The sequence below is a fragment of the Gossypium arboreum genome, chromosome 11, assembly GCF_025698485.1.
Source record: "Gossypium arboreum isolate Shixiya-1 chromosome 11, ASM2569848v2, whole genome shotgun sequence".
Taxonomy (NCBI): Eukaryota; Viridiplantae; Streptophyta; class Magnoliopsida; order Malvales; family Malvaceae; genus Gossypium; species Gossypium arboreum.
Genome location: NC_069080.1, coordinates 37661469 through 37672328, shown reverse-complemented (window position 1 = coordinate 37672328; position 10860 = coordinate 37661469). Strand labels below are relative to the sequence as shown.

The 10860-nt window shown below is 33.7% G+C and overlaps 1 pseudogene; it reads left to right on the top strand.

The window, feature by feature from the left end:
• Positions 1 to 939: 939 nt before the first annotated feature.
• Positions 940 to 3436, top strand: LOC108478756 (probable receptor-like protein kinase At5g24010; annotated as a pseudogene).
• The last annotated feature ends 7424 nt before the right edge of the window (positions 3437 to 10860 follow it).

The window sequence follows — 10860 nt, the reverse complement described above, 5'->3', positions numbered from 1 at the left end:
AAATATCTTTTATGGAAAATATATTTAAAAACTACTTCATTGAACTTTTTAATATATTTTTACAAACTTTTACCTATAATAATTAAAAAATTTATAAAATAAAAAGTCATAAAGTAAAGAACAAAGAAAATCGAGAGCAAAAGAGAAAGCGTATTTTATTGATCAATGGGAATACTTGATAATGTTTCTTTAGAGTCTATATTTATAGACATAACTTTACTTCTAATGACTATTAGAATTTAAAGTATAAAACCCTATGGAAAATAAATCCTAGTGAAGGAAAAATAATACACATATTTATAATACGCATGATTAGCAGTATTAGACGAGGCGTTGAAGCTTCCAATGCACAATTAGAAAATATATATATCTATAATACGCATGATTAGCACTATTAGACTAAAATTACAATAACTCTAGAAAGTAGTTGATAACAATTTGAACAACAGATTTAGAGTAACCGTATTATAAAATAAACCATCTATAGTGGACTTAGAAGTGGCAGTGAATGGAATATTGAATAATATTGATCGAGGCGTTGAAGCTTAGAGGATGATAGCTCTAATTTGGGACTATCACTAGGCGAGGATAATCTTTAAAGAATTGTAATATGAACTCAATAAACTTTAGTTCTTTTTCTAGTGATTAGGTTTACATACCCTACTTATTTAATAAAGTTAAAGAAAGATAATCTCTTTTTTTACACTGCCCCAACCAATAATTCATCTACTTTTAACTGGCTCCCAAATGTCCAGGAAATTACAATGCTTTCCAGCTTCCACATCAAAAAAGTAGAGCTGAATTGCCTCTTTTATCAACAGATAAATTTCACAATATGCATTGCTTTAATTGATTCTCAGTTTCCTCTACTCAGTTTCAATGTGTCTATTACCTTCTATTCTTAGCTACACTTGCCTCCTTTAATATCTCATTCCTCCAATGGAAAAGCTTCAAAACCTCCTCCCCATCCAGTTGTTGCTGCTTCTTTCCTCTACATCAGCTTACACACCTCCAGATAAGTACTTCATCAACTGTGGATCAAATTCTAACGTCTCAGGCAGTGGAGGTCAAAACTTTGTCGGTGACATGAATTCCGATGTTTCATTCTTTGTAGGGCAAAGCAGCCCTGTCCCTCGTGTAAATCCTTCCTCCTCTCCACTCTATAAATCCGCAAGAATCTATCGACGCCCTTCCTTTTACGAGTTTGTAATTAAAGAGAACGGCACCTACTTTGTACGTCTCCATTTCTTTGTTTCTTCATATGATTCTAATCTAGCCACAACTAAATTTAATGTCTCAGCTTTAGGATTTTGGCTATTATCAAACTTTACTCTCAAGAACAGTATTAGTTCACCTGTCATCAAAGAATTTTTGGTCACCATCAATGTAAAAAGATTTAGGATCTACTTCATACCTTCCCAAGGATCAAACTTGGCTTTCGTAAACGTTATCGAAGTCTTTCTTGCCCTTGAGGATTTCATCCTCGATACCGCTTCTCGTGTTACTCCTATAGGAAGTATGAATTCTTTTTATGGTTTGCCTTCTCAGGTGTTGCATACACTCTTTAGGATTAACGTTGGAGGGCTTACCCTCACACCAGCAAATGATACATTGTGGAAGAACCGGATACCAGATGATAGTTTCTTGCTTAATCCGATAGTTGCAAGAAACAGTGGCTTCTTCTCTAGTCCACATATATATCAAGAAGGAGGATCCACTAAATATACTGCCCCAGACCCTGTGTATAGGACTGCAAAAGAAATGAATATAGATGAGAGCAGACAACTAAATTTCTTCAATATTACATGGAGTTTTAATGTGAGCAAGAGTTTTAGTCACATCGTTCGGGTCCACTTTTGTGACATAGTTAGTGTATCTCTTAATTTTGTAATCTTTAATCTCTACATCTACAACAAGTTTAGTTTGAGGATTAATCCATATAGTAAAATGGGACAGTTGGCTGTTCCATTTTACTATGATTTTGTGGTTGATTCTGATGAGTCCGAAATCATGAACATAAGTATTGGGCCTCGATCGGATTCTCAATATCAAACCGCCTTTTTGAATGGGCTGGAGATAATAGAGTTAATGAAGAAATCAGATTTTTTTCGTGGCCAGGGAATCTTGAAAGTAATAGGACTAGTCTGTTTGCTATAGTTGGCTCCATTGGTGGGGGTTCATTTGTTATTATTTTGGTAGCTATAGTGATTTTGAGTTTGAAAAGGAGAAAAGCAAAGCTTGGACAATATTCAAGTAGGCCTTTCTCCGGGCCTTTCTATGCAAGGAGCAGTTCTTACAATAGAATGTCTGAAAAGGCTTCCAATATGTTGCCTTCCAATTTAAACCTTTCTTTGAGATTATCATATCATGAAATTGAGCAATCGACCAAGAACTTCGATTCCAACTTGGTGATCGGGGAGGGTGGATTCGGAAAAGTCTATCAAGGAATGTTTCGTGGCATGAAAGTGGCTGTGAAAAGGAGTGAACCAGGACATGGCCAAGGCCTTCTAGAGTTCCAAACCGAGATAGTGGTCTTATCTCAAATTCGCCACCGTCATCTTATTTCCCTAATCGGATATTGTGATGAAAGATTTGAAATGATACTGGTCTATGAATTCATGGAGAAAGGAACTCTTAGAGATCATCTCTATTATTCAATAGTCGATTTTGAGAAATCATACGATGCACGCTCAATTATCTTGGAAGCAAAGACTAGAAATTCGCATCGGTGCAGCTAAAGGCCTTAATTACTTGCACACAGTGCATTGAAGGAATCATTCACCGTGATGTTAAGTCAACAAACATCTTGCTTGATGAACACTTGTGGCCAAAGTTGCTGATTTCGGTCTTTCAAAATCGGCATTCTGATGTAGAACAAAGCGTCGATGTAAAAGGTACCTTTGGTTATCTTGACCTGAATATTTTATGTCTCTACAGCTGATGAAAAATCCGATGTGTATTCTTTCGAGTTGTACTCCTAGAAGTCCTTTGTGCTAGGCCAGAGGTCATCAACTCGAGTAGGAGGGAGGAAGTGAACTTAGCTGAATGGGGAATGCATTGGCTGAGGAAAGGTCAACTTGAGAATATTATTGATCCAATGCTAGTGGATAATATTAATCCCAACTCATTTAGGAGGTTTGCTGAAACAACAGAGAAGTGTTTGAAGGCATATGGTAGTGAAAGGCCAATCATGCGTGATGTTTTGTGGGACTTGGAATATGCATTACAGCTTCAGCTTACTCCAATCAACAGAGGCCCACTTGAAGATAGTATAACCAATGCTTCATTGGAATTTTCGATGTCTGTTCTCCATCGATTATCGTCCAATAGCTTTCCAGCTGTTGATGAAGACAACACTACTCTAGTATTTGATGATACTTCAGATGTAACTGCTAGTGAAGTATTCACAGAATTGAGGATTGGTGATTCTAGATAATCTCCACTGGTTTAAAGGAGAAACCCCATTTTTTTGGAAGAATTTCAGTGGTGTAGGACAATGGGAACTCCATCAATGTACATGTTTCACTGCAATAATACAAAGTAATTTCTCATGAGTGATCTTGTTTTTAGTTTCTATATCAATCTAATAGTAGGTTAATTTCTACCAAATGGTTCTTGAAATGGTGATTGGAAGGTTACAACTATAAGTATAAATTATTGAAAGAATATTAAAAGAATATAGTTTTGATATGACTAGATTGCAAGAAGACAAGTCGTCTTTATATACATTTAAGCTTACATCAGCATCACACTGTTTCCATTGACCAGGTAAATGCCTGTAAAGCCAGAATTGTCCTCTACTGAACGAACAAAGTCTATAATTACAAGGGCATTTGTGACATCCCTAATTTGACCCTAGTCGGGAAGTGGTGTCGGGACCATTAAACCGAGTCTTATAAGTAATTAAAAGTTATATTCTATGTTTATGATGTTAGCAAATGCATGTGTGAAAGTTGCATGCATTAATTTGATCATTTCTATGTGAATTTATTAAGATGGACTTATATGAAACATTTTGAAAGGTGATAGGCCAATCTTCAATGGTCTAATAGTATATGCATGCAAAAGAATGGTTTTGCATGTCAATTTACCCAAAGAGAAGGAAGTGGCGGCCATGGTGATGAAGATGGGCAAAAGAAAACATGTCTTAAACATGTTTTGCTAGTGGTGGATGTTAGAAATAATAAAATAAGAGCATGGGTAAAGAAATGAAAAAAATGAGTGTGGATGCTTTCCCCCTTGTGCCGTACATGAGAGAAAAAAAACAAAGAAAAAAAATTTTTGTTCATCTATTTTCACTCTCCTTTTGGCCGAAAATACTAAGGATAAGGAAGGAGTTTTGCTTCATACTTGGTTTGGAAGAGGATTAGGAAGAGGTTGGCTATACTTGCATCAAGAGTAAGGTATGTTTGAGGTTGTGCCATGAGATTCATGCATGTTTTGGTTGCTAGATTGATGTTCTTGTTAGCCCATGGTTCAAATCTTTGTTATGTCATGGGAATGAAATTTGGCCCAAGTGAATATGGTGATAAAGCCATTGCATGCTAAGTGTGAAGCTTGATAATGATGCATGCAAAGATGGATTGTCTACTCTTGAAATTTCTTTGTAGCCATCTTGAGTAAGACTTTGAGTTTTCTTTTTGTTTAACCATGATTGAAGTTGAAAGGGCATGATTGTGATGTATTCGCCATGATGCATTCATGAGCATGGTTCATGCTTCTTGCATGATAGTTAAAATTTGTGTTTTGGATGGCTATGGGCACCTTGAAATTCGGCCATGCACATATATGTATATATATGTTTGCACATGATGTTTTGGTTATGAAGTAAGTGATGAATATGTTTGTTTAAAGAAGAAAATGTTGAAGAATGTTTGTGAAATTGCAAGTATAATCGGCCATATGAGTGCTTGATGCTATATTATAAGTATTGAGCCACAATATGTAAAACATTAACTAGTAAAATGCATGCTGTTTTTTTGTGTGGTATTAAGTGGATAATTGGCCTCAAATTGGACATGTATATTCGGCCTTAGGTAGCCTATTGATGGCCTTAGCTTTTCCTTGATGCTTGAATGAATTGTATTGAATTGCTTGATGTAGTATAAAATGTGCATGACCATTGTGTATTCAAGCTAAAAGGTGGCCATATGACCATTTAAACTCCTTGTCATATTCGCCATAAGCTAGCATAATGAGGTTTTAATAAATTAAATTTGTTTGAATTAGCTCAAGAGCTTAGAGGGCCACAATTGGACAAGGGAAGGAAAAAGTGATCGAATAGCCGTAAAAGCCGCTTCGACAACATCCGAGGTAAGTCCTCAAGAAGTGACCCTACTTGAATTCTGTGAAATGAAATATGGATGTGTAATGATTATCGATTTATGTGTGTATGAGTATTTGAATGATACCCGGCTAAGTCCCGGGCGATTATGCTAGTGATTACCTTTGTGTTTGAGCCTTAGTAACGAAAATGAAACATGAATGTCTAATGATTATTGATGTATGTGTGCATGAGCAATTGAATGATATCCGGCTAAGTCCCAAAGACATTTGTGCTGGAAATTATATCCGGTTAAGACCAAGGCAATTGTGCTAGCAGCTACATCCGGCTAAGACCAAGGCATTCGTGCAAGTCGTTCTATCCGGCTAAGACCAAGGCATTCGTGCACGTGGTTATATCCGGTTGTATTCAAGAAGCTTGGGCTGGAGGTGAGTGTTGGTTGCTGTAATAAATTCAATTAGTACGCTCGAAAAGCCCAAAGAATAAGGTATGTTTATATGTGCATTGAAAAGTCGACATGTTTGAGCAACATTCGCTCAATCGACTAACGAATATCAACTATTGAAGTGGTTGATACCTTGTGAAAGTATATAATGATGAAGTGTGAAGTAAGAATGATTATGTGAATGTGTATTAATGAAATGATGCATTTGGCTATGTGAATGTATTGCTTTAATTAAAGCTGATTTTATTCCTTGAGACTTACTAAGCATAAAAATGCTTACCCGCTGCTTTGGCTCTCTGTTTTATAGATTTTGCTCGATAGCAAACGGATTCGGGATCATTAAAGTCGAAGTCATCTACACTATCAAAGCCTCCATTTTGGTATAATTTTGGTTGAACTTTGAAATGGCATGTATAGGACTACCCTTGTCGGTTCAATTGTGTTGTGATGTATATGTGTACGGCCATGCGAAAATGGCTCGTAGAAGTCAAGTACTGAACTTAGACCATTTGTGATTTGTATATATATATATGGTTTCATGATGTAATTATGGATTGGAAATGGGAGTGTTGGTCACATGATTAGCCATTGAATGGCTAAAATGGTCATAGGTGAACCTATGTATGGCAAGACTAGTTGGATCATGGAGACTACAAATAGATAAGACCTACCTTGAAAACAGATGCTGGCAGCAGCAGTGAAGTGGATTTGAAAAATCACCAAAATTTGTAGGAATGGTATTAAATAGTGAATAAGTTATGTAAATGAACCTTGATGAGTCTACTTTCATATGGAAGAAACGAAACGGTCATAGGAGTTACATGTTAAGAGATATTAATGCTATTGTGAGACAGGGCCAGAACGGTTTCTGGGTCCCCTTTCGCAACTTTAAAAATTTACTATAAATTATCCAGAAATAATCAGGAGTCATGCCTTATATGTACAGATTCCATTTTGAGTCTAGTTTCATTAGAAACAAACGGCACCAGTATTAAAGCCCTGTACAGAGAGATATTCAAGTTGTAACGCGCAAAGGTCAGAGCAGTCGATCTCTGTAACATGGGTGACTTTAACTAATAAACTGTACCAATTGGCCCGACCAAAAATTCTAGAAATAAATCCATGGATGGATATATGAGTCTAAATTCAGGGAAAATTTACGAAAACAGTTTCCGAGTTTTGAAACTCGAGATATGATTTTTAAGGCGACAGTGACACAGTTTTCCAGCCTGACTAGAAATGTCAAATTGATGGGCGAAACATGTGGATTTGGCTTGTTAACCCCTCGTGTCCGACACCAGCGATGGTCTCGGGTTCGGGGTGTTACAGCATTTAAGGCATTTCCCAATGCAACACAGCTTAGAATTTTCTCTGAGCCTGTTTTGGTTCATAAACGAATTCAGGCTCCCTGTTGACTTATCTTTAATCCTTCAATAGGAATCATTGATTCATAGAATGAAATTGTTTTGAAGAAACAAAGTTTAAGAAAAAACTGCAAATCAATGGGAAAGTTTCAGTGGGATAAACGCCATGAGTCTTTAAGCCTTTTTCTTTATCTTGTCATTTTCTTCTCATATCAGTTGCCTTCTTCAAAATACACGCTTCCAGACAAGTATTTCATCAACTGTGGATCAAATATCGCTGTAAACGTCAGTTCCCAGACCCTTGTCGGTGACTCGAATTCTGATGTTTCATTTACGAAACAAAACAGCTTTGTCACAGACAATATGCAGGCATCAGAAACACCACCTCTGTATCAAACTGCAAGAGTTTTTGGGAAGCAGTCTTTTTATGAGTTCAAAATCAATACTAATGGCACTTACCTGATATGCCTTCATTTCTCCAACTCCAACTCAACTGATGTCTCAGATGCTATTTTCAATGTTTCAGCTTCAGGTTTTCTGCTCTTGCATGATTTCACTGTCCAAAAAATTGGCAGCTCTACTATAACAAAGGAATTCATTTTGAGCATTTCAATAGGCAAATTTTATATTTTTATATAACAAAGGAATTGCATGGTATACAAAATGTATATAAGAAAAAACATTTTTATTTTTTTATTTTTGGAATCTTTTAAATATTTATGGTATTTCATTAAAGATAAATGAAAGTCAATAAACATAACCATTGAAATCCAATTCATGCAACATTAGTAGAATAACAAATTCAATGTATCTTTTCTTTGTACAAAGATTTTTTCAAAATAAAAAGTTAACAAGATCACTAATCTCAATGTTACCCTTATCGTCTTTAACCATCTTCATAGTACTATAATTTGCGATGAAAAATGAACAGAGACATCTTTTCTTTTTGTTTTTAGTTTATCATAAATTTATGAAAATGGAAGCTTAAAATTATGAGAAATTAAATGAAAGTTTTAAGGTATGCAACTTTTTTAAGGTTCTATTTGTCTCCATGTATATGTTGGTGTGTAAAAGATTTCTAGACAAATAAATATTAAGATACAAATAAATTCAATGATTATCTATATTTTGCATTAACGAAAATAATACATTAAACATTAACTAATGTATAAAAATATTTTTATAGAGCAATCAATGAATATTATAAGATGGAGGAAAATAGAATGAAAATTTGTTTTATATCTTTTTATATGTCTTTGTCATCCATCCAAGTGATTTGAGTCTTATAGGAAACTTCAAGTTTGTTTATACAAACACAACTTTTCTTAGATAGCCACGCCTCTTAGTAATAAATATTACTATTTAAATAGATACATAATTATTAGAATTGAAATATATTTGATTACCTATAATTTTTAGTTAATAACCTGGTGATTTTTTTATCTTAGTAAAATGTCATAGTTAAAATTTTTAGATAAATTTTTAAACTTTAAGATCAATTATTTAAAATGATTTATTGGGATAAATATCAAATTTATACATGAACTTTGATTTGGTGCAATTATACACATGAAATTTAAATTGGGAATTATATGTATACATGGAACTTTGATTTTCATTCTATTGTGCATATTTAAAGAAAAAATACATACATTTGTTTTTATATTGAATAATATAATTGTTTGTGTATGCAATACATGAATGTAAAATGATGCTAATTTGACAATGGTGTTTGTGATTTGTGTTTTGTGAAAATTGAATCAAAACAAAGTTTCATATATAAAATCACACAAATTTAAAGTTAATGTATGATATTGCATATTAGATTAAAGTTCATGTATAGTTTTGATATTTATCATTAATTTAATTAAATACATTTTATGGAAAATATATTTAAAACTACTTCATTGAACTTATTAATATATTTTTACAAACTTTTACCTATAATAATTAAAAAAAGACATTTATAAAATAAAAAGATGAAAGTAAATAACAAAGAAAAAGGAGAGCAAAAAAGAGAGTGTATTTGATTGATCAATAGGAATACTTTACAATGTTTTTTTAGAGTCTATATTTATAGACATAAGAAGTATAAATGAAATAGAACTCTACTTCTAATGACTATTAGAATTTAAAATATAAAAACCCAGTGGGAAACAATCCTAGTGAAGAAAAAATAATACAAATATTTATAATACGCATGATTAGTAATATTAGACGAGGCGTTGAAGCTTCCAACGCATGATTAGACTGAAATACGCATATCTATAATACGTATGATTAGCACTATCAGACTAAAATTGCAATAACTCTAGAAGGCAATTGACAACAACTTGAGCAATAGGTTTGGAGTGACCGTATTATAAAATAAACCATCTACAGTGGAGTTGGAAGTGACAGTGAATGGAATATTGAATAATATTGATCGAGGTGTTGAAGCTTCAATTCAATCATGGAGGATGATAGCTCTAATTTGGGATTGTCATTGGGCGAGGATAGCAATGACAATGGCATGGCTACATGTTAATTCGCTTTTCGAAAGATAATATTTTCAAGGTGGAAGTGAGAGTTGTGCTAAAGGGTTTGCGTGTTGCATGGGGGAGAGGATTGCGATAGGTTGAGGTAGAATGTGATAATGCACTTCTAGTTGAATCATTGTTAGCTGGTGGATCTGTTAATAGCAGAATGGTGGGGCTATGTTTGATTCATGATATCTTTAATCGTAAATGGAAGATGCGCATTCGCCATGTTCCTAGATCCCAAAGCGCAGTTGCTGATCATAGGGCAAGACTTGCGGTACCTGGTCCTCCAAGTCTAGTGGTTTTTTAAGAACCTTCGATATCGATCCAATAACTTCTATTAGTTGATAAAAGGAGCTTTCATAGGTCCTAAGATGTGTGCTTTGTTGTAATCGCTTTATGCTGTTCTTTTTTACAAAAAAAAAATTAAAAATTTTTACCATTAAAAGTTAAAGTGTAACAAATTAGTGGGTGGAAAAAGTAATGTTTAATAATTAAGAGACATAACTTATTATTTTAACCTTTCACTTATAAATATTATAACATTATAAAGTTTTCAACTTTTCATTTATAATTATTAGAATATAATAAAGATTTCAAAAATATTTTAACAAAATTAAAAAATATTTCTCAAAATAATGAGTCAAAGATTTTTATGTTTACTATAGTAAAAACAAGATGGCATACTAAGTCAAAACAACACCATAATTATATAATAATGAAATTTTAAATTCCTTAAAAATTAATGGAAGCTATAAAACACTACAGGAAAACAGACTTTTAGCGGCGTTTTTTTTGCCTTTAGAGGCGCTTAAAAACGCCGCTAATACTTTTAGCGGCGCTTTCCCAAGAGCCGCAAAAAACGTTGCTATATGCAACGCCACAAAAATTAGCGGCGTTTTTTTCTAAAGACCAGGACTTTTAGTGGCGCTTTTTTAAAAAACGCCGCTAAAGACCAGGACCTTTAGCGGCGCTTTTACCGAAAACGCCGCTAAAGACCATGACATTTAGCGGCGCTTTTTTTCAAGACGCCACTATATAATAGACGTTTAGCGACGCTTTTTTAAAAACGCCGCTAAAAATATAAACTTTAAAAAATATATTTTAATTAAATAATATTTATTTTCTATGATAAATATTATATTATGTTTTATTTTGAAATTTGAACTTTAAACTATACACAATTTTTTAAAAACCATTTATATGTAACTCAACAGAAATTATGTTCAAATTCGTTGTGTCACTAAA